Consider the following 23364-nt stretch of genomic DNA (forward strand, 5'->3'; position numbering starts at 1 on the left):
GCTTGTGAGGTCACAGCAGCGTCAGTGCCTCCTAGGCCAGTGACAGGCTACCGGCTGCTGGCTCTGCTTGTGAGGTCACAGCAGCATCACTGCCTCCGAGGCCAGAGGAAGGCTCCTGACTGCTGGCTGTGCTTGTGTGGTCACAGCACCCTGAGTGCCTCCTAGGCCAGTGGCAGGCTCATGGCTGCTGGCTGTGCTTGTCAGCTCACAGAAGCGTGAATGCCTCTGAGACCAGTGGCAGGCTCATGGCTGCTGGCTGTCCTTGTGAGGTCACAGCAGCCTCAGTGCCTCCTAGGCCAGTGGCAGGTTTCTGGCTGCTGCCTGTGGTTGTGAGGTCACAGCAGGCTGTGACCCTCATAGGCCAGTGGCAGGCTCCTGGCTGCTGGCTGTGCTTGTGAGGCCACAGCTGCCTCAGTGCCTCCTAGGCCAGTGGAAGGCTCCTGGCTGCTGGCTGTACTTGTGAGGTGACAGCAGACTCAGTGCATCCTCGGCCAGTGGCAGGTTCCTGGGTGCTGGCTGTGCTTGTGAGCTCACAGCAGCCTCAGTGCCTCTCAGGATAGTGGCAGGCTCCTGGCTGCTGGCTGTGCTTGTGAGGTCACAGCAGTTTCAGTGCCTCATTGGCCAGTGGCAGGCTCATGGCTGCTGCCTGTGCTTGTGAGCTCACAGCAGCTTCAGTGCCTCTCAGGATAGTGGCAGGCTCCTGGCTGCTGGCTATGCTTGTGAGGTCACAGCAGCGTCATTGCCTCCTAGGCCAGTGGCAGGCTCATGGCTGCTGGCTGTGCTTGTGATGTCACAGCAGCCTGGGTGCCTCCAAGGCCAGTGGCAGGCACATGGCTGCTGGCTGTGCTTGTGACGTCACAGCAGCCTGAGTGCCCGTTAGGCCAGTGGCAGGCTTCTGGCTGCTGGCTGTGCTTGTGAGGTCGCAGCAGCCTGAGTCCTTCCGAGGCCAGTGGCAGGCTCATAGCTGCTGGCTGTGCTTGTGAGGTCACAGCACCCTGAGTGTCTCCTAGGCCAGTGCCATGCTCCTGGTTGCTGGCTGTGTTTGTGAGGTCACAGCAGCCTCAGTGCCTCCTAGGCCAGTGGCAGGCTCATGGCTGCTGGCTGTGCTTGGGAGGTCACAGCAGCCTCAGTGCCTCCTAGGCCACTGGCAGTCTCCTGGCTGCTGGCTGTGCTTGGGAGGTCACAGCAGCCCCAGTGCCTCCAAGGCCAGTGGCAGGTTCATGGCTGCTGGCTGTGCTTGTGAGGTCACAGCAGCCTGAGTGCCTCCTAGGCCAGTGGCAGGCTCCTGGCTGCTGGCTGTGCGTGTGAGGTCACAGCAGCCTCAGTGCCTCCTAGGCCAGTGGCAGGCTGCGGGCTGCTGGCTGTGCTTGTGAGGTCACAGCAGCCTCAGTGTCTCCGAGGGCAGTGGCAGGCTCCTGGCTGCTGGCTGTGCTGGTGAGGTCACAGCAGCCGGAGTGCCTCCTAGGTAATGAGCACCGCACCTTGCTGGCTGAGCTTGTGACGTTTACAGCAGCCTGACTGCCTCCTAGAGCAGCCACAGGCTCCTGGCTGCTGGATGTGCTTGTGAGGTCACAGCAGCCTCAGTGCCTCCCAGACCTGCGGCAAGCTCATGGCTGCTGGCTGTCCTTGTGAGGTCGCAGCAGCCTCAGTACCTCCTAGGCCAGTGGCAGGCTCCTGGCTGCTGGCTGTGCTTGCGAGGTCACAGCAGCCTCAGTGCCTCCTAGGCCAGTGGCAGGCTCCTGGCTGCTGGCTGTGCTTGTGAGGTCACAGCTGCCTCAGTGCGTCCTCGGCCAGTGGCAGGCTCCTGGGTGCTGGCTGTGCTTGTGAGGTCACAGCAGCCTCAGTGCCTCCTAGGCCAGTGGAAGGCTCCTGGCTGCTGGCTGTACTTGTGAGGTGACAGCAGCCTCAGTGCGTCCTCGGCCAGTGGCAGGCTCCTGGGTGCTGGCTGTGCTTGTGAGCTCACAGCAGCCTCAGTGCGTCTCAGGATAGTGGCAGGCTCCTGGCTGCTGGCTGTGCTTGTGAGGTCACAGCAGCCTCAGTGCCTCCTAGGCCAGTGGCAGGCTACTGGCTGCTGGCTGTGCTTGTGAAGTCACAGCAGCCTGAGTGCCTCCTAGGCCAGTGGCAGGCTCCTGGCTGCTGGCTGTCCTTGTGAGGTCACAGCAGCCTCAGTGCCTCCTAGGCCAGTGGCAGGCTCCTGGCTGCTGGATGTGCTTGTGAGGTCACAGCAGCCTGACTGCCTCCGAGGCCAGTGGCAGGCTGCTGGCTGCTGGCTGTGCTTGTGAGGTCACAGCAGGCTCAGTGCCTCCTAGGCCAATGGAAGTCTCCTGGCTGCTGGCTGTGCTTGTGAGCTCACAGCAGCCTCAGTGCCTCTCAGGATAGTGGCAGGCTCCTGGCTGCTGGCTGTGCTTGTGAGGTCACAGCAGTTTCAGTGCCTCCAAGGCCAGTGGCAGGCTCATGGCTGCTGCCTGTGCTTGTGAGCTCACAGCAGCTTCAGTGCCTCTCAGGGTTGTGGCAGGCTCCTGGCTGCTGGCTATGCTTGTGAGGTCACAGCAGTCTCAGTGCCTCCTAGGCCAGTGGCAGGCTCATGGCTGCTGGCTGTGCTTGTGATGTCACGGCAGCCTCAGTGCCTCCAAGGCCAGTGGCAGGCACATGGCTGCTGGCTGTGCTTGTGACGTCACAGCAGCCTGAGTGCCCGTTAGGCCAGCGGCAGGCTTCTGGCTGCTGGCTGTGCTTGTGAGGTCGCAGCAGCCTCAGTGCTTCCGAGGCCAGTGGCAGGCTCATAGCTGCTGGCTGTGCTTGAGAGGTCACAGCACCCTGAGTGTCTCCTAGGCCAGTGCCATGCTCCTGGTTGCTGGCTGTGCTTGTGAGGTCACAGCAGCCTCAGTGCCTCCTAGGCCAGTGGAAGGCTCCTGGCTGCTGGCTGTGCTTGTGAGGTCACAGCAGCCTCTGTGCCTCCTAGGCCACTGGCAGTCTCCTGGCTGCTGGCTGTGCTTGGGAGGTCACAGCAGCCCCAGTGCCTCCAAGGCCAGTGGCAGGTTCATGGCTGCTGGCTGTGCTTGTGAGGTCACAGCAGCCTGAGTGCCTCCTAGGCCAGTGGCAGGCTCCTGGCTGCTGGCTGTGCGTGTGAGGTCACAGCAGCCTCAGTGCCTCCTAGGCCAGTGGCAGGCTGCGGGCTGCTGGCTGTGCTTGTGAGGTCACAGCAGCCTCAGTGTCTCCGAGGGCAGTGGCAGGCTCCTGGCTGCTGGCTGTGCTTGTGAGGTCACAGCAGCCTGAGTGCCTCCTAGGTAATGAGCAGCGCACCTTGCTGGCTGAACTTGTGACGTTTACAGCAGCCTGACTGCCTCCTAGAGCAGCCACAGGCTCCTGGCTGCTGGCTGTGCTTGTGAGGTCACAGCAGCCTCAGTGCCTCCTAGGCCAGTGGCAGGCTCCTGGCTACTGGTTGTGCTTGTGAGGTCACAGCAGCCTCAGTGCCTCCTAGGCCAGTGGCAGGCTCCTGGCTGCTGGCTGTGCTTGTGAGGTCACAGCAGCCTGACTGCCTCCGAGGCCAGTGGCAGGCTGCTGGCTGCTGGCTGTGCTTGTGAGGTCACAGCTGCCTCAGTGCCTCCTAGGCTAGTGGAAGGCTCCTGGCTGCTGGCTGTCCTTGTGAGGGCACAGCAGCCTCAGTGCCTCTGAGGCCAGTGGCAGGTTCCTGGGTGCTGGCTGTGCTTGTGAGCTCACAGCAGCCTCAGTGCCTCTCAGGATAGTGGCAGGCTCCTGGCTGCTGGCTGTGCTTGTGAGGTCACAGCAGTTTCAGTGCCTCCAAGGCCAGTGGCAGGCTCATGGCTGCTGTCTGACCTTGTGAGGTCACAGCAGCCTCAGTGTCTCATACATTAGGGTACAGCGCCCCCTGCTGGCTGTGCTTGTGAGGTCACAGCAGCCTCAGTAACTCCCAGGCCAGTGGAAGGCTCCTGGCTGCTGGCTGTGCTTGTGAGGTCACAGCAGCCTCAGTGCCTCCTGGGCCAGTGGCAGGATCATGGCTGCTGGCTGAGCTTGTGAGCTCACAGCAGCCTGAATGCCTCCTAGGCCAGTGGCAGGCGCCTGGCTCCTGGCTGTCCTTGTGAGGTCACAGTAACCTGAGTGCCTCCTAGGCCAGTGGCAGGCTCCTGGCTGCTGGCTGTGCTTGTGAGGTCACAGCAGCCTCAGTGCCTCCTAGGCCAGTGGCAGTCTCCTGGTTGCTGGCTGTGCTTGTGAGGTCACAGCACCCTCAGTGCCTCCTAGGCCAGTGGCAGGCTCCTGGCTGCTGGCTGTGCTTGTGAGGTCACAGCAGCCTGAGTGCCTCCTAGACCAGAGGCAGGCTCCTGGCTGCTGGCTGTGCTTCTGAGGTCACAGCAGCCTCACTGCCTCCGAGGCCAGTGGCAGGCTCCTGGCTGCTGGCTGTGCTTATGAGCTAACAGCTGCCTGAGTGCCTCTGAGGCCAGTGGCAGGCTCCTGGCTGCTGGCTGTACTTGTGAGGTGACAGCAGACTCAGTGCATCCTCGGCCAGTGGCAGGTTCCTGGGTGCTGGCTGTGCTTGTGAGCTCACAGCAGCCTCAGTGCCTCTCAGGATAGTGGCAGGCTCCTGGCTGCTGGCTGTGCTTGTGAGGTCACAGCAGTTTCAGTGCCTCATTGGCCAGTGGCAGGCTCATGGCTGCTGCCTGTGCTTGTGAGCTCACAGCAGCTTCAGTGCCTCTCAGGATAGTGGCAGGCTCCTGGCTGCTGGCTATGCTTGTGAGGTCACAGCAGCGTCATTGCCTCCTAGGCCAGTGGCAGGCTCATGGCTGCTGGCTGTGCTTGTGATGTCACAGCAGCCTGGGTGCCTCCAAGGCCAGTGGCAGGCACATGGCTGCTGGCTGTGCTTGTGACGTCACAGCAGCCTGAGTGCCCGTTAGGCCAGTGGCAGGCTTCTGGCTGCTGGCTGTGCTTGTGAGGTCGCAGCAGCCTGAGTCCTTCCGAGGCCAGTGGCAGGCTCATAGCTGCTGGCTGTGCTTGTGAGGTCACAGCACCCTGAGTGTCACCTAGGCCAGTGCCATGCTCCTGGTTGCTGGCTGTGTTTGTGAGGTCACAGCAGCCTCTGTGCCTCCTAGGCCAGTGGCAGGCTCATGGCTGCTGGCTGTGCTTGGGAGGTCACAGCAGCCTCAGTGCCTCCTAGGCCACTGGCAGTCTCCTGGCTGCTGGCTGTGCTTGGGAGGTCACAGCAGCCCCAGTGCCTCCAAGGCCAGTGGCAGGTTCATGGCTGCTGGCTGTGCTTGTGAGGTCACAGCAGCCTGAGTGCCTCCTAGGCCAGTGGCAGGCTCCTGGCTGCTGGCTGTGCGTGTGAGGTCACAGCAGCCTCAGTGCCTCCTAGGCCAGTGGCAGGCTGCGGGCTGCTGGCTGTGCTTGTGAGGTCACAGCAGCCTCAGTGTCTCCGAGGGCAGTGGCAGGCTCCTGGCTGCTGGCTGTGCTGGTGAGGTCACAGCAGCCGGAGTGCCTCCTAGGTAATGAGCACCGCACCTTGCTGGCTGAGCTTGTGACGTTTACAGCAGCCTGACTGCCTCCTAGAGCAGCCACAGGCTCCTGGCTGCTGGATGTGCTTGTGAGGTCACAGCAGCCTCAGTGCCTCCCAGACCTGCGGCAAGCTCATGGCTGCTGGCTGTCCTTGTGAGGCCGCAGCAGCCTCAGTACCTCCTAGGCCAGTGGCAGGCTCCTGGCTGCTGGCTGTGCTTGTGAGGTCACAGCAGCCTCAGTGCCTCCTAGGCCAGTGGCAGGCTCCTGGCTGCTGGCTGTGCTTGTGAGGTCACAGCTGCCTCAGTGCGTCCTCGGCCAGTGGCAGGCTCCTGGGTGCTGGCTGTGCTTGTGAGGTCACAGCAGCCTCAGTGCCTCCTAGGCCAGTGGAAGGCTCCTGGCTGCTGGCTGTACTTGTGAGGTGACAGCAGCCTCAGTGCGTCCTCGGCCAGTGGCAGGCTCCTGGGTGCTGGCTGTGCTTGTGAGCTCACAGCAGCCTCAGTGCGTCTCAGGATAGTGGCAGGCTCCTGGCTGCTGGCTGTGCTTGTGAGGTCACAGCAGCCTCAGTGCCTCCTAGGCCAGTGGCAGGCTACTGGCTGCTGGCTGTGCTTGTGAAGTCACAGCAGCCTGAGTGCCTCCTAGGCCAGTGGCAGGCTCCTGGCTGCTGGCTGTCCTTGTGAGGTCACAGCAGCCTCAGTGCCTCCTAGGCCAGTGGCAGGCTCCTGGCTGCTGGCTGTGCTTGTGAGGTCACAGCAGCCTGACTGCCTCCGAGGCCAGTGGCAGGCTGCTGGCTGCTGGCTGTGCTTGTGGGGCCACAGCTGCCTCAGTGCCCCCTAGGCCAATGGAAGTCTCCTGGCTGCTGGCTGTGCTTGTGAGCTCACAGCAGCCTCAGTGCCTCTCAGGGTTGTGGCAGGCTCCTGGCTGCTGGCTATGCTTGTGAGGTCACAGCAGTCTCAGTGCCTCCTAGGCCAGTGGCAGGCTCATGGCTGCTGGCTGTGCTTGTGATGTCACGGCAGCCTCAGTGCCTCCAAGGCCAGTGGCAGGCACATGGCTGCTGGCTGTGCTTGTGACGTCACAGCAGCCTGAGTGCCCGTTAGGCCAGCGGCAGGCTTCTGGCTGCTGGCTGTGCTTGTGAGGTCGCAGCAGCCTCAGTGCTTCCGAGGCCAGTGGCAGGCTCATAGCTGCTGGCTGTGCTTGAGAGGTCACAGCACCCTGAGTGTCTCCTAGGCCAGTGCCATGCTCCTGGTTGCTGGCTGTGCTTGTGAGGTCACAGCAGCCTCAGTGCCTCCTAGGCCAGTGGAAGGCTCCTGGCTGCTGGCTGTGCTGGTGAGGTCTCAGCAGCCTCAGTGCCTCCTAGGACAGTGGCAGGCCCATGGCTGCTAGCTGTGTTTGTGAGGTCGCAGCAACCTGAGTGCCTCCTAGGCCAGTGGCAGGCTCCTGGCTGCTGGATGTGCTTGTGAGGTCACAGCAGCCTGAGTACCTCCTAGACCAGTGGCAGGCTCCTGGCTGCTGGCTGTGCTTGTGAGGTCACAGCAGCGTCAGTGCCTCCTAGGCCAGTGACAGGCTACCGGCTGCTGGCTCTGCTTGTGAGGTCACAGCAGCATCACTGCCTCCGAGGCCAGAGGAAGGCTCCTGACTGCTGGCTGTGCTTGTGTGGTCACAGCACCCTGAGTGCCTCCTAGGCCAGTGGCAGGCTCATGGCTGCTGGCTGTGCTTGTCAGCTCACAGAAGCGTGAATGCCTCTGAGACCAGTGGCAGGCTCATGGCTGCTGGCTGTGCTTGTGAGGTCACAGCAGCCTCAGTGCCTCCTAGGCCAGTGGCAGGTTTCTGGCTGCTGCCTGTGGTTGTGAGGTCACAGCAGGCTGTGACCCTCATAGGCCAGTGGCAGGCTCCTGGCTGCTGGCTGTGCTTGTGAGGCCACAGCTGCCTCAGTGCCTCCTAGGCCAGTGGAAGGCTCCTGGCTGCTGGCTGTACTTGTGAGGTGACAGCAGACTCAGTGCATCCTCGGCCAGTGGCAGGTTCCTGGGTGCTGGCTGTGCTTGTGAGCTCACAGCAGCCTCAGTGCCTCTCAGGATAGTGGCAGGCTCCTGGCTGCTGGCTGTGCTTGTGAGGTCACAGCAGTTTCAGTGCCTCATTGGCCAGTGGCAGGCTCATGGCTGCTGCCTGTGCTTGTGAGCTCACAGCAGCTTCAGTGCCTCTCAGGATAGTGGCAGGCTCCTGGCTGCTGGCTATGCTTGTGAGGTCACAGCAGCGTCATTGCCTCCTAGGCCAGTGGCAGGCTCATGGCTGCTGGCTGTGCTTGTGATGTCACAGCAGCCTGGGTGCCTCCAAGGCCAGTGGCAGGCACATGGCTGCTGGCTGTGCTTGTGACGTCACAGCAGCCTGAGTGCCCGTTAGGCCAGTGGCAGGCTTCTGGCTGCTGGCTGTGCTTGTGAGGTCGCAGCAGCCTGAGTCCTTCCGAGGCCAGTGGCAGGCTCATAGCTGCTGGCTGTGCTTGTGAGGTCACAGCACCCTGAGTGTCTCCTAGGCCAGTGCCATGCTCCTGGTTGCTGGCTGTGTTTGTGAGGTCACAGCAGCCTCAGTGCCTCCTAGGCCAGTGGCAGGCTCATGGCTGCTGGCTGTGCTTGGGAGGTCACAGCAGCCTCAGTGCCTCCTAGGCCACTGGCAGTCTCCTGGCTGCTGGCTGTGCTTGGGAGGTCACAGCAGCCCCAGTGCCTCCAAGGCCAGTGGCAGGTTCATGGCTGCTGGCTGTGCTTGTGAGGTCACAGCAGCCTGAGTGCCTCCTAGGCCAGTGGCAGGCTCCTGGCTGCTGGCTGTGCGTGTGAGATCACAGCAGCCTCAGTGCCTCCTAGGCCAGTGGCAGGCTGCGGGCTGCTGGCTGTGCTTGTGAGGTCACAGCAGCCTCAGTGTCTCCGAGGGCAGTGGCAGGCTCCTGGCTGCTGGCTGTGCTGGTGAGGTCACAGCAGCCGGAGTGCCTCCTAGGTAATGAGCACCGCACCTTGCTGGCTGAGCTTGTGACGTTTACAGCAGCCTGACTGCCTCCTAGAGCAGCCACAGGCTCCTGGCTGCTGGATGTGCTTGTGAGGTCACAGCAGCCTCAGTGCCTCCCAGACCTGCGGCAAGCTCATGGCTGCTGGCTGTCCTTGTGAGGTCGCAGCAGCCTCAGTACCTCCTAGGCCAGTGGCAGGCTCCTGGCTGCTGGCTGTGCTTGTGAGGTCACAGCAGCCTCAGTGCCTCCTAGGCCAGTGGCAGGCTCCTGGCTGCTGGCTGTGCTTGTGAGGTCACAGCTGCCTCAGTGCGTCCTCGGCCAGTGGCAGGCTCCTGGGTGCTGGCTGTGCTTGTGAGGTCACAGCAGCCTCAGTGCCTCCTAGGCCAGTGGAAGGCTCCTGGCTGCTGGCTGTACTTGTGAGGTGACAGCAGCCTCAGTGCGTCCTCGGCCAGTGGCAGGCTCCTGGGTGCTGGCTGTGCTTGTGAGCTCACAGCAGCCTCAGTGCGTCTCAGGATAGTGGCAGGCTCCTGGCTGCTGGCTGTGCTTGTGAGGTCACAGCAGCCTCAGTGCCTCCTAGGCCAGTGGCAGGCTACTGGCTGCTGGCTGTGCTTGTGAAGTCACAGCAGCCTGAGTGCCTCCTAGGCCAGTGGCAGGCTCCTGGCTGCTGGCTGTCCTTGTGAGGTCACAGCAGCCTCAGTGCCTCCTAGGCCAGTGGCAGGCTCCTGGCTGCTGGCTGTGCTTGTGAGGTCACAGCAGCCTGACTGCCTCCGAGGCCAGTGGCAGGCTGCTGGCTGCTGGCTGTGCTTGTGAGGTCACAGCAGGCTCAGTGCCTCCTAGGCCAATGGAAGTCTCCTGGCTGCTGGCTGTGCTTGTGAGCTCACAGCAGCCTCAGTGCCTCTCAGGATAGTGGCAGGCTCCTGGCTGCTGGCTGTGCTTGTGAGGTCACAGCAGTTTCAGTGCCTCCAAGGCCAGTGGCAGGCTCATGGCTGCTGCCTGTGCTTGTGAGCTCACAGCAGCTTCAGTGCCTCTCAGGGTTGTGGCAGGCTCCTGGCTGCTGGCTATGCTTGTGAGGTCACAGCAGTCTCAGTGCCTCCTAGGCCAGTGGCAGGCTCATGGCTGCTGGCTGTGCTTGTGATGTCACGGCAGCCTCAGTGCCTCCAAGGCCAGTGGCAGGCACATGGCTGCTGGCTGTGCTTGTGACGTCACAGCAGCCTGAGTGCCCGTTAGGCCAGCGGCAGGCTTCTGGCTGCTGGCTGTGCTTGTGAGGTCGCAGCAGCCTCAGTGCTTCCGAGGCCAGTGGCAGGCTCATAGCTGCTGGCTGTGCTTGAGAGGTCACAGCACCCTGAGTGTCTCCTAGGCCAGTGCCATGCTCCTGGTTGCTGGCTGTGCTTGTGAGGTCACAGCAGCCTCAGTGCCTCCTAGGCCAGTGGAAGGCTCCTGGCTGCTGGCTGTGCTTGTGAGGTCACAGCAGCCTCTGTGCCTCCTAGGCCACTGGCAGTCTCCTGGCTGCTGGCTGTGCTTGGGAGGTCACAGCAGCCCCAGTGCCTCCAAGGCCAGTGGCAGGTTCATGGCTGCTGGCTGTGCTTGTGAGGTCACAGCAGCCTGAGTGCCTCCTAGGCCAGTGGCAGGCTCCTGGCTGCTGGCTGTGCGTGTGAGGTCACAGCAGCCTCAGTGCCTCCTAGGCCAGTGGCAGGCTGCGGGCTGCTGGCTGTGCTTGTGAGGTCACAGCAGCCTCAGTGTCTCCGAGGGCAGTGGCAGGCTCCTGGCTGCTGGCTGTGCTTGTGAGGTCACAGCAGCCTGAGTGCCTCCTAGGTAATGAGCAGCGCACCTTGCTGGCTGAACTTGTGACGTTTACAGCAGCCTGACTGCCTCCTAGAGCAGCCACAGGCTCCTGGCTGCTGGCTGTGCTTGTGAGGTCACAGCAGCCTCAGTGCCTCCTAGGCCAGTGGCAGGCTCCTGGCTACTGGTTGTGCTTGTGAGGTCACAGCAGCCTCAGTGCCTCCTAGGCCAGTGGCAGGCTCCTGGCTGCTGGCTGTGCTTGTGAGGTCACAGCAGCCTGACTGCCTCCGAGGCCAGTGGCAGGCTGCTGGCTGCTGGCTGTGCTTGTGAGGTCACAGCTGCCTCAGTGCCTCCTAGGCTAGTGGAAGGCTCCTGGCTGCTGGCTGTCCTTGTGAGGGCACAGCAGCCTCAGTGCCTCTGAGGCCAGTGGCAGGTTCCTGGGTGCTGGCTGTGCTTGTGAGCTCACAGCAGCCTCAGTGCCTCTCAGGATAGTGGCAGGCTCCTGGCTGCTGGCTGTGCTTGTGAGGTCACAGCAGTTTCAGTGCCTCCAAGGCCAGTGGCAGGCTCATGGCTGCTGTCTGACCTTGTGAGGTCACAGCAGCCTCAGTGTCTCATACATTAGGGTACAGCGCCCCCTGCTGGCTGTGCTTGTGAGGTCACAGCAGCCTCAGTAACTCCCAGGCCAGTGGAAGGCTCCTGGCTGCTGGCTGTGCTTGTGAGGTCACAGCAGCCTCAGTGCCTCCTGGGCCAGTGGCAGGATCATGGCTGCTGGCTGAGCTTGTGAGCTCACAGCAGCCTGAATGCCTCCTAGGCCAGTGGCAGGCGCCTGGCTCCTGGCTGTCCTTGTGAGGTCACAGTAACCTGAGTGCCTCCTAGGCCAGTGGCAGGCTCCTGGCTGCTGGCTGTGCTTGTGAGGTCACAGCAGCCTCAGTGCCTCCTAGGCCAGTGGCAGTCTCCTGGTTGCTGGCTGTGCTTGTGAGGTCACAGCACCCTCAGTGCCTCCTAGGCCAGTGGCAGGCTCCTGGCTGCTGGCTGTGCTTGTGAGGTCACAGCAGCCTGAGTGCCTCCTAGACCAGAGGCAGGCTCCTGGCTGCTGGCTGTGCTTCTGAGGTCACAGCAGCCTCACTGCCTCCGAGGCCAGTGGCAGGCTCCTGGCTGCTGGCTGTGCTTATGAGCTAACAGCTGCCTGAGTGCCTCTGAGGCCAGTGGCAGGCTCCTGGCTGCTGGCTGTACTTGTGAGGTGACAGCAGACTCAGTGCATCCTCGGCCAGTGGCAGGTTCCTGGGTGCTGGCTGTGCTTGTGAGCTCACAGCAGCCTCAGTGCCTCTCAGGATAGTGGCAGGCTCCTGGCTGCTGGCTGTGCTTGTGAGGTCACAGCAGTTTCAGTGCCTCATTGGCCAGTGGCAGGCTCATGGCTGCTGCCTGTGCTTGTGAGCTCACAGCAGCTTCAGTGCCTCTCAGGATAGTGGCAGGCTCCTGGCTGCTGGCTATGCTTGTGAGGTCACAGCAGCGTCATTGCCTCCTAGGCCAGTGGCAGGCTCATGGCTGCTGGCTGTGCTTGTGATGTCACAGCAGCCTGGGTGCCTCCAAGGCCAGTGGCAGGCACATGGCTGCTGGCTGTGCTTGTGACGTCACAGCAGCCTGAGTGCCCGTTAGGCCAGTGGCAGGCTTCTGGCTGCTGGCTGTGCTTGTGAGGTCGCAGCAGCCTGAGTCCTTCCGAGGCCAGTGGCAGGCTCATAGCTGCTGGCTGTGCTTGTGAGGTCACAGCACCCTGAGTGTCACCTAGGCCAGTGCCATGCTCCTGGTTGCTGGCTGTGTTTGTGAGGTCACAGCAGCCTCTGTGCCTCCTAGGCCAGTGGCAGGCTCATGGCTGCTGGCTGTGCTTGGGAGGTCACAGCAGCCTCAGTGCCTCCTAGGCCACTGGCAGTCTCCTGGCTGCTGGCTGTGCTTGGGAGGTCACAGCAGCCCCAGTGCCTCCAAGGCCAGTGGCAGGTTCATGGCTGCTGGCTGTGCTTGTGAGGTCACAGCAGCCTGAGTGCCTCCTAGGCCAGTGGCAGGCTCCTGGCTGCTGGCTGTGCGTGTGAGGTCACAGCAGCCTCAGTGCCTCCTAGGCCAGTGGCAGGCTGCGGGCTGCTGGCTGTGCTTGTGAGGTCACAGCAGCCTCAGTGTCTCCGAGGGCAGTGGCAGGCTCCTGGCTGCTGGCTGTGCTGGTGAGGTCACAGCAGCCGGAGTGCCTCCTAGGTAATGAGCACCGCACCTTGCTGGCTGAGCTTGTGACGTTTACAGCAGCCTGACTGCCTCCTAGAGCAGCCACAGGCTCCTGGCTGCTGGATGTGCTTGTGAGGTCACAGCAGCCTCAGTGCCTCCCAGACCTGCGGCAAGCTCATGGCTGCTGGCTGTCCTTGTGAGGCCGCAGCAGCCTCAGTACCTCCTAGGCCAGTGGCAGGCTCCTGGCTGCTGGCTGTGCTTGTGAGGTCACAGCAGCCTCAGTGCCTCCTAGGCCAGTGGCAGGCTCCTGGCTGCTGGCTGTGCTTGTGAGGTCACAGCTGCCTCAGTGCGTCCTCGGCCAGTGGCAGGCTCCTGGGTGCTGGCTGTGCTTGTGAGGTCACAGCAGCCTCAGTGCCTCCTAGGCCAGTGGAAGGCTCCTGGCTGCTGGCTGTACTTGTGAGGTGACAGCAGCCTCAGTGCGTCCTCGGCCAGTGGCAGGCTCCTGGGTGCTGGCTGTGCTTGTGAGCTCACAGCAGCCTCAGTGCGTCTCAGGATAGTGGCAGGCTCCTGGCTGCTGGCTGTGCTTGTGAGGTCACAGCAGCCTCAGTGCCTCCTAGGCCAGTGGCAGGCTACTGGCTGCTGGCTGTGCTTGTGAAGTCACAGCAGCCTGAGTGCCTCCTAGGCCAGTGGCAGGCTCCTGGCTGCTGGCTGTCCTTGTGAGGTCACAGCAGCCTCAGTGCCTCCTAGGCCAGTGGCAGGCTCCTGGCTGCTGGCTGTGCTTGTGAGGTCACAGCAGCCTGACTGCCTCCGAGGCCAGTGGCAGGCTGCTGGCTGCTGGCTGTGCTTGTGGGGCCACAGCTGCCTCAGTGCCCCCTAGGCCAATGGAAGTCTCCTGGCTGCTGGCTGTGCTTGTGAGCTCACAGCAGCCTCAGTGCCTCTCAGGATAGTGGCAGGCTCCTGGCTGCTGGCTGTGCTTGTGAGGTCACAGCAGTTTCAGTGCCTCCAAGGCCAGTGGCAGGCTCATGGCTGCTGCCTGTGCTTGTGAGCTCACAGCAGCTTCAGTGCCTCTCAGGGTTGTGGCAGGCTCCTGGCTGCTGGCTATGCTTGTGAGGTCACAGCAGTCTCAGTGCCTCCTAGGCCAGTGGCAGGCTCATGGCTGCTGGCTGTGCTTGTGATGTCACGGCAGCCTCAGTGCCTCCAAGGCCAGTGGCAGGCACATGGCTGCTGGCTGTGCTTGTGACGTCACAGCAGCCTGAGTGCCCGTTAGGCCAGCGGCAGGCTTCTGGCTGCTGGCTGTGCTTGTGAGGTCGCAGCAGCCTCAGTGCTTCCGAGGCCAGTGGCAGGCTCATGGCTGCTGGCTGTGCTTGTGAGGTCACAGCAGCATCACTGCCTCCTAGGCCAGTGGCTGGCACCTGGCTGTTGGCTGTGTTTGTGAGGCCTCAGCAGCCTGAGTGCTTCATAGGCCTGTGGCAGGCTCCTGGCTGCTGCCTGTGCTTGTGACGTCACAGCAGCCTCATTGCCCCCTAGCCCTGTGCCAGGCTCTTGGCTGCTGGCTGTGCTTGAGAGGTCACAGCACCCTGAGTGTCTCCTAGGCCAGTGCCATGCTCCTGGTTGCTGGCTGTGCTTGTGAGGTCACAGCAGCCTCAGTGCCTCCTAGGCCAGTGGCAGGCTCCTGGCTGCTGGCTGTGCTTGTGAGGTCACAGCAGCCTCAGTGCCTCCTAGGCCACTGGCAGTCTCCTGGCTGCTGGCTGTGCTTGGGAGGTCATAGCAGCCCCAGTGCCTCCAAGGCCAGTGGCAGGTTCATGGCTGCTGGCTGTGCTTGTGAGGTCACAGCAGCCTCAGTGCCTCCTAGGCCAGTGGCAGGCTCCTGGCTGCTGGCTGTGCGTGTGAGGTCACAGCAGCCTCAGTGCCTCCTAGGCCAGTGGCAGGCTGCGGGCTCCTGGCTGTGCTTGTGAGGTCACAGCAGCCTCAGTGTCTCCGAGGGCAGTGGCAGGCTCCTGGCTGCTGGCTGTGCTTGTGAGGTCACAGCAGCCTGAGTGCCTCCTAGGTAATGAGCAGCGCACCTTGCTGGCTGAACTTGTGACGTTTACAGCAGCCTGACTGCCTCCTAGAGCAGCCACAGGCTCCTGGCTCCTGGATGTGTTTGTGAGGTCACAGCAGCCTCAGTGCCTCCTAGGCCAGTGGCAGGCTCCTGGCTACTGGTTGTGCTTGTGAGGTCACAGCAGCCTCAGTGCCTCCTAGGCCAGTGGCAGGCTACTGGCTGCTGGCTGTGCTTGTGAGGTCACAGCAGCCTGACTGCCTCCGAGGCCAGTGGCAGGCTGCTGGCTGCTGGCTGTGCTTGTGAGGTCACAGCTGCCTCAGTGCCTCCTAGGCTAGTGGAAGGCTCCTGGCTGCTGGCTGTCCTTGTGAGGGCACAGCAGCCTCAGTGCCTCTGAGGCCAGTGGCAGGTTCCTGGGTGCTGGCTGTGCTTGTGAGCTCACAGCAGCCTCAGTGCCTCTCAGGATAGTGGCAGGCTACTGGCTGCTGGCTGTGCTTGTGAGGTCACAGCAGTTTCAGTGCCTCCAAGGCCAGTGGCAGGCTCATGGCTGCTGTCTGACCTTGTGAGGTCACAGCAGCCTCAGTGTCTCATACATTAGGGTACAGCGCCCCCTGCTGGCTGTGCTTGTGAGGTCACAGCAGCCTCAGTAACTCCCAGGCCAGTGGAAGGCTCCTGGCTGCTGGCTGTGCTTGTGAGGTCACAGCAGCCTCAGTGCCTCCTGGGCCAGTGGCAGGATCATGGCTGCTGGCTGAGCTTGTGAGCTCACAGCAGCCTGAATGCCTCCTAGGCCAGTGGCAGGCGCCTGGCTCCTGGCTGTCCTTGTGAGGTCACAGTAACCTGAGTGCCTCCTAGGACAGTGGCAGGCTCCTGGCTGCTGGCTGTGCTTGTGAGGTCACAGCAGCCTCAGTGCCTCCTAGGCCAGTGGCAGTCTCCTGGTTGCTGGCTGTGCTTGTGAGGTCACAGCACCCTCAGTGCCTCCTAGGCCAGTGGCAGGCTCCTGGCTGCTGGCTGTGCTTGTGAGGTCACAGCAGCCTGAGTGCCTCCTAGACCAGAGGCAGGCTCCTGGCTGCTGGCTGTGCTTCTGAGGTCACAGCAGCCTCACTGCCTCCGAGGCCAGTGGCAGCCTCCTGGCTGCTGGCTGTGCTTATGAGCTAACAGCTGCCTGAGTGCCTCTGAGGCCAGTGGCAGGCTCCTGGCTGCTGGCTGTGCTTGTGAGCTCAGATCTGCCTGAGTGCCTCCTAGGCCAGTGGCAGGCTCCTGGCTTCTGGCTGTGCTTGTTGGGTCACAGCAGCCTCAGGGCCTCCTAGGCCAGTGGCAGGCTCATGGCTGCTGGCTGTGCTTGTGAGGTCACAGCATACTGAGTGCTTCCTAGGGCAGTGACAGGCTCCTGGCTGCTGGCTGTGCTTGTGAGGTCACAGCATAATGAGTGCTTCCTAGGGCAGTGACAGGCTCCTGGCTGCTGCCTGTGCTTGTGAGGTCACAGCAGCCTCAGTGCCTCCTAGGCCAGTGGCAGGCTCATTGCTGCGGATTGCGCTTGTGAGGTCACAGCCGCCTCAGTGCCTCCGAGGCCAGTGGCAGGCTCATGGCTGCTGGCTGTGCTTGTGAGGTCACAGCAGCCTCAGTGCCTCCGAGGCCTGTGCCAGGCTCATGTCTGCGGGCTGTCCTTGTCAGGTCACAGCAGCCTGAGTGCCTCCTAGGCCAGTGGCAGGCTCCTGGCTGCTGCCTGTGCTTGTGAGGTCACAGCAGCCTCAGTGCCTCCGAGGCATGTGCCAGGCTCATGGCTGCTGGCTGTGCTTGTGAGGTCACAGCAGCCTCAGGGCCTCCTAGGACAGTGGCAGGCTCCTGGCTGCTGGCTGTGCTTGTGACGTCACAGCAACCTGAGTGCCTCCTAGGCCAGTAGCAGGCTGCTGGCTCCTGGCTGTGCTTGTGAGCTAACAGCTGCCTGAGTGCCTCTGAGGCCAGTGGCAGGCTCCAGGCTGCTGGCTGTGCTTGTGAGCTCAGAGCTGCCTGAGTGACTCCTAGGCCAGTTGCAGGCTCCTGGCTTCTGGCTGTGCTTGTTGGGTCACAGCAGCCTCAGTGCCTCCTAGGCCAGTGGCAGGCTCCTGGCTGCTGGCTCTGCTTGTGAGGTAACAGCAGCCTCAGTGCCTCCCAGGCCTGTGCCAGGCTCCTGGCTGCTGGCTGTGCTTGTGAGGTCACAGCATACTGAGGGCTTCCTAGGGCAGTGACAGGCTCCTGGCTGCTGGCTGTGCTTGTGAGGTCACAGCATAATGAGTGCTTCCTAGGGCAGTGACAGGCTCCTGGCTGCTGGCTGTGCTTGTGAGGTCACAGCAGCCTCAATGCCTCCTAGGCCAGTAGCAGGCTCCTGGCTGCTGGCTGTGCTTGTCAGGTCACAGCAGCCTCAGTGCCTCCGAAGTCAGTGGCAGGCTCCTGGCTGCTGGCTGTGCTTGTGAGGTCACAGCAGCTTCAGTGCCTCCAAGGCCAGTGGCAGGCTCATGGCTGCTAGCTGTGCTTGTGAGGTAACAGGAGCCTCAGTGCCTCCGAGGCCAGAGGCAGGCTCCTGGCTGCTAGGTGTGCTTGTGAGGTCACAGCAGCTTCAGCGTCTCCGAGGCCAGTGGCAGGCTCATGTCTGCTGGCTGTGCTTGTGAGGTCACAGCAGCCTGAGTGCCTCCTCGGCCAGTGGCAGGCTCCTGGTTCTTGGCTGTGCTGGTGAGGTCACAGCAGCCTCAGTGCCACTGAGGAAAGTGGCAGTCCCATGGATGGTGCCTGTGCTTGTGAGGTCACAGCAGCCTCAGTGCCTTCGAAGCCAGGGGCAGGCTCCTGGCTGCTGGCTGTCTTTCTGAGGTGACAGCAGCCTCAGTGGCTCCTAGCCCAGTGGCAGGCTCCTGGTTTCTGGCTGTGCTTGTGAGGTCACAGCAGCCTCAGTGACTCCTAGGCCAGTGGCAGGCTCATGGCTGCTGGCTGTGCTTGTGAGGTCACAACAGCCTCAGTTCCTCCCAGGTCAGTGGCAGGCTGCTGTCTGCTGGCTGTGCTTGTGAGGTCACAGCAGCCTCAGTGCCTCCTAGGCAAGTGGCAGGCTCCTGGCTGCTGGCTGTGCTTGTGAGGTCACAGCAGCCTCAGTGCCTCCTAGGCCAGTAGCAGGCTCCTGGCTGCTGGCTGTGCTTGTGAGGTCACAGCAGCCTCAGTGCCTCCGAAGCCAGTGGCTGGCACGTGGCTGCTGGCTGTGCTTGTGAGGTCACAGCAGCCTCAGTGCCTCCTAGGCCAGCGGCAGGCTCATGACTGCTGGCTGTGTTTGTGAGGTCACAGCACCCTGAGTGCCTCCTAGGACAGTGGCAGGCTCATGGCTGCTGCTTGTGCTTGTGAGGTCACAGCAGCCTCAGTGCCTCCTAGGCCAGTGGCAGGCGCCTGGCTGCTGGCTGTGCTTGTGAGGTCACAGCAGCCTCAGTGCCTCCTAGGCCAGTGGCAGGCGCCTGGCTTTTGCCTGTGCTTGTGAGCTCACAGCAGCCTGAGTGCTTCTTAGGCCAGTGGCAGGCTCCTGGCTGCTGGCTGTGCTTGAGAGGTCACAGCAGCCTCAGTGCCTCCTAGGATATGAGCAGCGTACCCTGTTGGCTGTGCTTGTGAGGTCACAGCAGCATCATTGCCTCCGAGGCCAGAGCAAGGCTCCTGGCTGCTCGCTGTGCTTGTGAGGTCACAGCTGCCTCAGTGCCTCCTAGGCCAGTGGCAGCCTCCTGGCTGCTTGGCTGTGCTTGTGAGGTCACAACAGCCTCAGTGCGTCCTAGGCCAGTGGCAGGCTCATGGCTGCTGGCTGTGCTTGTCAGGTCACAGCAGCCTCAGTGCCTCCTAGGCCAGTGGCAGGCTCCTGGCTGCTGGCTGTGCTTGTGAGGTCACAGCAGCCTCAGTGCCTCATTGGTTAGTGGCAGGCGTGCCTGCTGGCTGTGCTTGTGAGGTCACAGCAGCCTCAGTGCCTCCTAGGCCAGTGGCAGGCTCCTGGCTGCTGGCTGTCCTTGTGAGGTGTCAGCAGCCTCAGTCCCTCATAGGGCAGTGGCAGTCTCCTGGATGCTGGCTGTGGTTTTGAGGTCACAGCAGCCTGAATGCCTCGTATGCCAGTGGCAGGCTCCTGCCTGCTGGCTGTGTTTGGGAGGCTACAGCAGCCTCAGTGCCTCTGAGGCCATGGACAGGCCTCTGGCTGCTGGCTATGCCTGTGAGGTCATAGCAGCCTCAGTGCCTCCTAGGCCAGTGGCAGGCTCATGGCTGCTAGCTGTGCTTGGGAGGTCACAGCACCGTGAGTGCCTCTGAGGCCAGTGGCAGGCTCATGGCTGCTGGCTGTGCTTGGGAGGTCACTGGTGCCTCAGTGCCACCTACGTTAGTCTACAGCGCCCACTGCTGCCTCTGCTTGTGAGGTCTCAGCTGCTTGAATGCCACCTAGGCCAGTGGCAGGCTCATGGCTGCTGGCTATGCTTGTGAGGTACCAGCAACCTCAATGCCTCCAAGGCCAGTTGCATGCTCATGGCTGCTGGCTGTGCTTGTGAGGTCACAGCAGCCTGGGTTCGTTGTAGGGCAGTGACAGACTCCTGGTTGCTGGCTGTGCTTGTGAGGCCACAGCAGTCTCAATGCCTCCTAGGCCAGTGGCTCGTTCATGGCTGCTGGTTGTGCTTGTGAGGTCACAGCAGCACCCAGGACATCATAGTTTAGTGGCAAGAGCACCTGCTGGTTGTCCTTGTGAGGTCAAATTAGCTTCAGTGCCTCCTAGGCCAGTGGCAGGCTCCTGGCTGCTAGCTGTCCTTGGGAGGTCACAGCAGCCTCAGTCCCTCATAGCTTAGTGGTAAGTACCCCTGCTGGCTGTGCTTGTGAGGTCATAGCAGCCTCAGTGCCTTCTATGGCAGTGGCAGGCTCCTGGATGCTGGCTGTGCTTGTGAGGTCACAGCAGCCTCAGTGCGTCCTAGCCCAGTGGCAGGCTCCTGGCTGCTGGCTGTGCTTGTGAGGTCACAGCAGCTCCAGGGCATCATAGGTTAGTGGCAAACACACCTGCAGGCTGTCCTTTGGAGGTCACCGCAGCCTCAGTGCCTCCGAGGCCTGTGGCAGGCTCCTGGCTGCTGGCTGTGCTTGTGAGGTCACAGCAGCCTCAGTGCCTCCTAGGCCTGTGGCAGGCTCCTGGCTGCTGGCTGTGCTTGTGAGGTCACAGCAGCCTAAGTGCCTCCTCAGCTGGAGGATAGAGCATACCTGCTGGCTGTGTTTGTGAGGTCACAGCAGCCTCAGTGCCTCCTAGGCCAGTGGCAGGCTCCTGGCTGCTGGCTGTGCTTGTGAGGTCACAGCAGCCTGGATTCCTCCGAGGCCAATGGCAGGCTCCTGGCTGCTGGCTGTGCTTGTCAGGTCACAGCAGCCTCAGTGCCTCCGAAGCCAGTGGCAGGCTCATGGCTGCTGGCTGTGCTTGTGAGGCCACAGCAGCCTCAGTGCCTCCTAGGCCAGTGGCAGGCTCATGGCTGCTGGCTGTGCTTGTGAGGTCACAGCAGCTTCAGTGCCTCCGAGGCCAGTGGCAGGCTCCTGGCTGCTAGCTGTGCTTGTGAGGTAACAGCAGCCTGAGTGCCTCCGAGGCCAGGGGCAGGCTCCTAACTGCTGGCTGTGCTTGTGAGGTCACAGCAGCCTCAGTGCCTCCGAGGACAGAGGCAGGCTCATGGCTGCTAGCTGTGCTTGTGAGGTCACAGCAGCTTCAGGGTCTCCGAGGCCAGTGGCAGGCTCATGTCTGCTGGCTGTGCTTGTGAGGTCACAGCAGCCTGAGTGCCTCCTAAGCCAGTGGCAGGCTCCTGGCTGCTGGCTGTGCTTGCGAGGTCACAGCAGGCTCAGTGCCTCCGAGGACAGTGGCAGGCTCCTGCCTGCTGGCTGTGCTTGTGAGGTCACAGCAGCCTGAGTGCCTCCTAGGACAGTGGCAGGCTCATGGCTGCTGGTTGTGCTTTTGAGGTGACCGCAACCTGAGTGTCTCCTCGGCCAGTGGCAGGCTCCTGGTTCTTGGCTGTGCTGGTGAGGTCACAGCAGCCTCAGTGCCACTGAGGAAAGTGGCAGTGCCATGGATGGTGCCTGTGCTTGTGAGGTCACAGCAGCCTCAGTGCCTTCGAAGCCAGTGGCAGGCTCCTGGCTGCTGGCTGTGTTTCTGAGGTCAAAGCAGCCTCAGTGCCTCCTAGGCCAGTGGCAGGCTCCTGGTTTCTGGCTGTGCTTGTGAGGTCACAGCAGCCTCAGTGACTCCTAGGCCAGTGGCAGGCTCCTGGCTGCTGGCTGTGCTTGTGAGGTCACAGCAGCTTCAGTGCCTCCGAGGCCAGTGGCAGGCTCCTGGCTGCTAGCTGTGCTTGTGAGGTAACAGGAGCCTGAGTGCCTCCTAGGCGAGTGGCAGGCTGCTGCCTCCTGGCTGTGCTTGTGAGGTGACAGCAGCCTCAGTGCCTCCGAGGCCAGAGGCAGGCTCCTGGCTGCTGGCTGTGCTTGTGAGGTCACAGCAGCCTCAGTGACTCCTAGGCCAGTGGCAGGCTCATGGCTGCTGGCTGTGCTTGTGAGGTCACAACAGCCTCAGTTCCTCCCAGGTCAGTGGCAGGCTGCTGTCTGCTGGCTGTGCTTGTGAGGTCACAGCAGCCTCAGTGCCTCCTAGGCAAGTGGCAGGCTCCTGGCTGCTGGCTGTGCTTGTGACGTCACAGCAGCCTCAGTGCCTCCTAGGCCAGTAGCAGGCTCCTGGCTGCTGGCTGTGCTTGTGAGGTCACAGCAGCCTCAGTGCCTCTGAAGCCAGTGGCAGGCTGCTTGCTGCTGCTTGTGCTTGTGAGGTCACAGCAGCCTCAGTGCCTCCTAGGCCAGTGGCAGGCGCCTGGCTGCTGGCTGTGCTTGTGAGGTCACAGCAGCCTCAGTGCCTCCTAGGCCAGTGGCAGGCGCCTGGCTTTTGCCTGTGCTTGTGAGCTCACAGCAGCCTGAGTGCTTCTTAGGCCAGTGGCAGGCTCCTGGCTGCTGGCTGTGCTTGAGAGGTCACAGCAGCCTCAGTGCCTCCTAGGATATGAGCAGCGTACCCTGTTGGCTGTGCTTGTGAGGTCACAGCAGCATCATTGCCTCCGAGGCCAGAGCAAGGCTCCTGGCTGCTCGCTGTGCTTGTGAGGTCACAGCTGCCTCAGTGCCTCCTAGGCCAGTGGCAGCCTCCTGGCTGCTTGGCTGTGCTTGTCAGGTCACAGCAGCCTCAGTGCCTCCTAGGCCAGTGGCAGGCTCCTGGCTGCTGGCTGTGCTTGTGAGGTCACAGCAGCCTCAGTGCCTCATTGGTTAGTGGCAGGCGTGCCTGCTGGCTGTGCTTGTGAGGTCACAGCAGCCTCAGTGCCTCCTAGGCCAGTGGCAGGCTCCTGGCTGCTGGCTGTCCTTGTGAGGTGTCAGCAGCCTCAGTCCCTCATAGGGCAGTGGCAGTCTCCTGGATGCTGGCTGTGGTTTTGAGGTCACAGCAGCCTGAATGCCTCGTATGCCAGTGGCAGGCTCCTGCCTGCTGGCTGTGTTTGGGAGGCTACAGCAGCCTCAGTGCCTCTGAGGCCATGGACAGGCCTCTGGCTGCTGGCTGTCCTTGTGAGGTCACAGCAGCCTCAGTGCCTCCTAGGCCAGTGGCAGACTCCTGGCTGCTGGCTGTGCTTGTGAGGCCACATCAGCCTGAGTGCCTCCTAGGCCAGTGGCAGGCTCCTGGCTGCTTGTTGTGCTTCTGAGGTCACAGCAGCCTGAGTGCCTCCAAGGCCAGTGGCAGGCTCATGGCTGCTGGCTGTGCTTGTGAGGTCACAAGAACCTCAATGCCTCCGAGGCCAGTGGCAGGCTCCTGACTGCTGGCTGTGCTTGTGAGGTCACAGCAGCCTCAGTGCCTCCTAGGCCAGTGGCAGGCTCATGGCTGCTAGCTGTGCTTGGGAGGTCACAGCACCGTGAGTGCCTCTGAGGCCAGTGGCAGGCTCATGGCTGCTGGCTGTGCTTGGGAGGTCACTGGTGCCTCAGTGCCACCTACGTTAGTCTACAGCGCCCACTGCTGCCTCTGCTTGTGAGGTCTCAGCTGCTTGAATGCCACCTAGGCCAGTGGCAGGCTCATGGCTGCTGGCTATGCTTGTGAGGTACCAGCAACCTCAATGCCTCCAAGGCCAGTTGCATGCTCATGGCTGCTGGCTGTGCTTGTGAGGTCACAGCAGCCTGGGTTCGTTGTAGGGCAGTGACAGACTCCTGGTTGCTGGCTGTGCTTGTGAGGCCACAGCAGTCTCAATGCCTCCTAGGCCAGTGGCTCGTTCATGGCTGCTGGTTGTGCTTGTGAGGTCACAGCAGCACCCAGGACATCATAGTTTAGTGGCAAGAGCACCTGCTGGTTGTCCTTGTGAGGTCAAATTAGCTTCAGTGCCTCCTAGGCCAGTGGCAGGCTCCTGGCTGCTAGCTGTCCTTGGGAGGTCACAGCAGCCTCAGTCCCTCATAGCTTAGTGGTAAGTACCCCTGCTGGCTGTGCTTGTGAGGTCATAGCAGCCTCAGTGCCTTCTATGGCAGTGGCAGGCTCCTGGATGCTGGCTGTGCTTGTGAGGTCACAGCAGCCTCAGTGCGTCCTAGCCCAGTGGCAGGCTCCTGGCTGCTGGCTGTGCTTGTGAGGTCACAGCAGCTCCAGGGCATCATAGGTTAGTGGCAAACACACCTGCAGGCTGTCCTTTGGAGGTCACCGCAGCCTCAGTGCCTCCGAGGCCTGTGGCAGGCTCCTGGCTGCTGGCTGTGCTTGTGAGGTCACAGCAGCCTCAGTGCCTCCTAGGCCTGTGGCAGGCTCCTGGCTGCTGGCTGTGCTTGTGAGGTCACAGCAGCCTAAGTGCCTCCTCAGCTGGAGGATAGAGCATACCTG

The sequence above is a fragment of the Dromaius novaehollandiae genome, chromosome 6, assembly GCF_036370855.1.
Source record: "Dromaius novaehollandiae isolate bDroNov1 chromosome 6, bDroNov1.hap1, whole genome shotgun sequence".
Lineage (NCBI taxonomy): Eukaryota > Metazoa > Chordata > Aves > Casuariiformes > Dromaiidae > Dromaius > Dromaius novaehollandiae.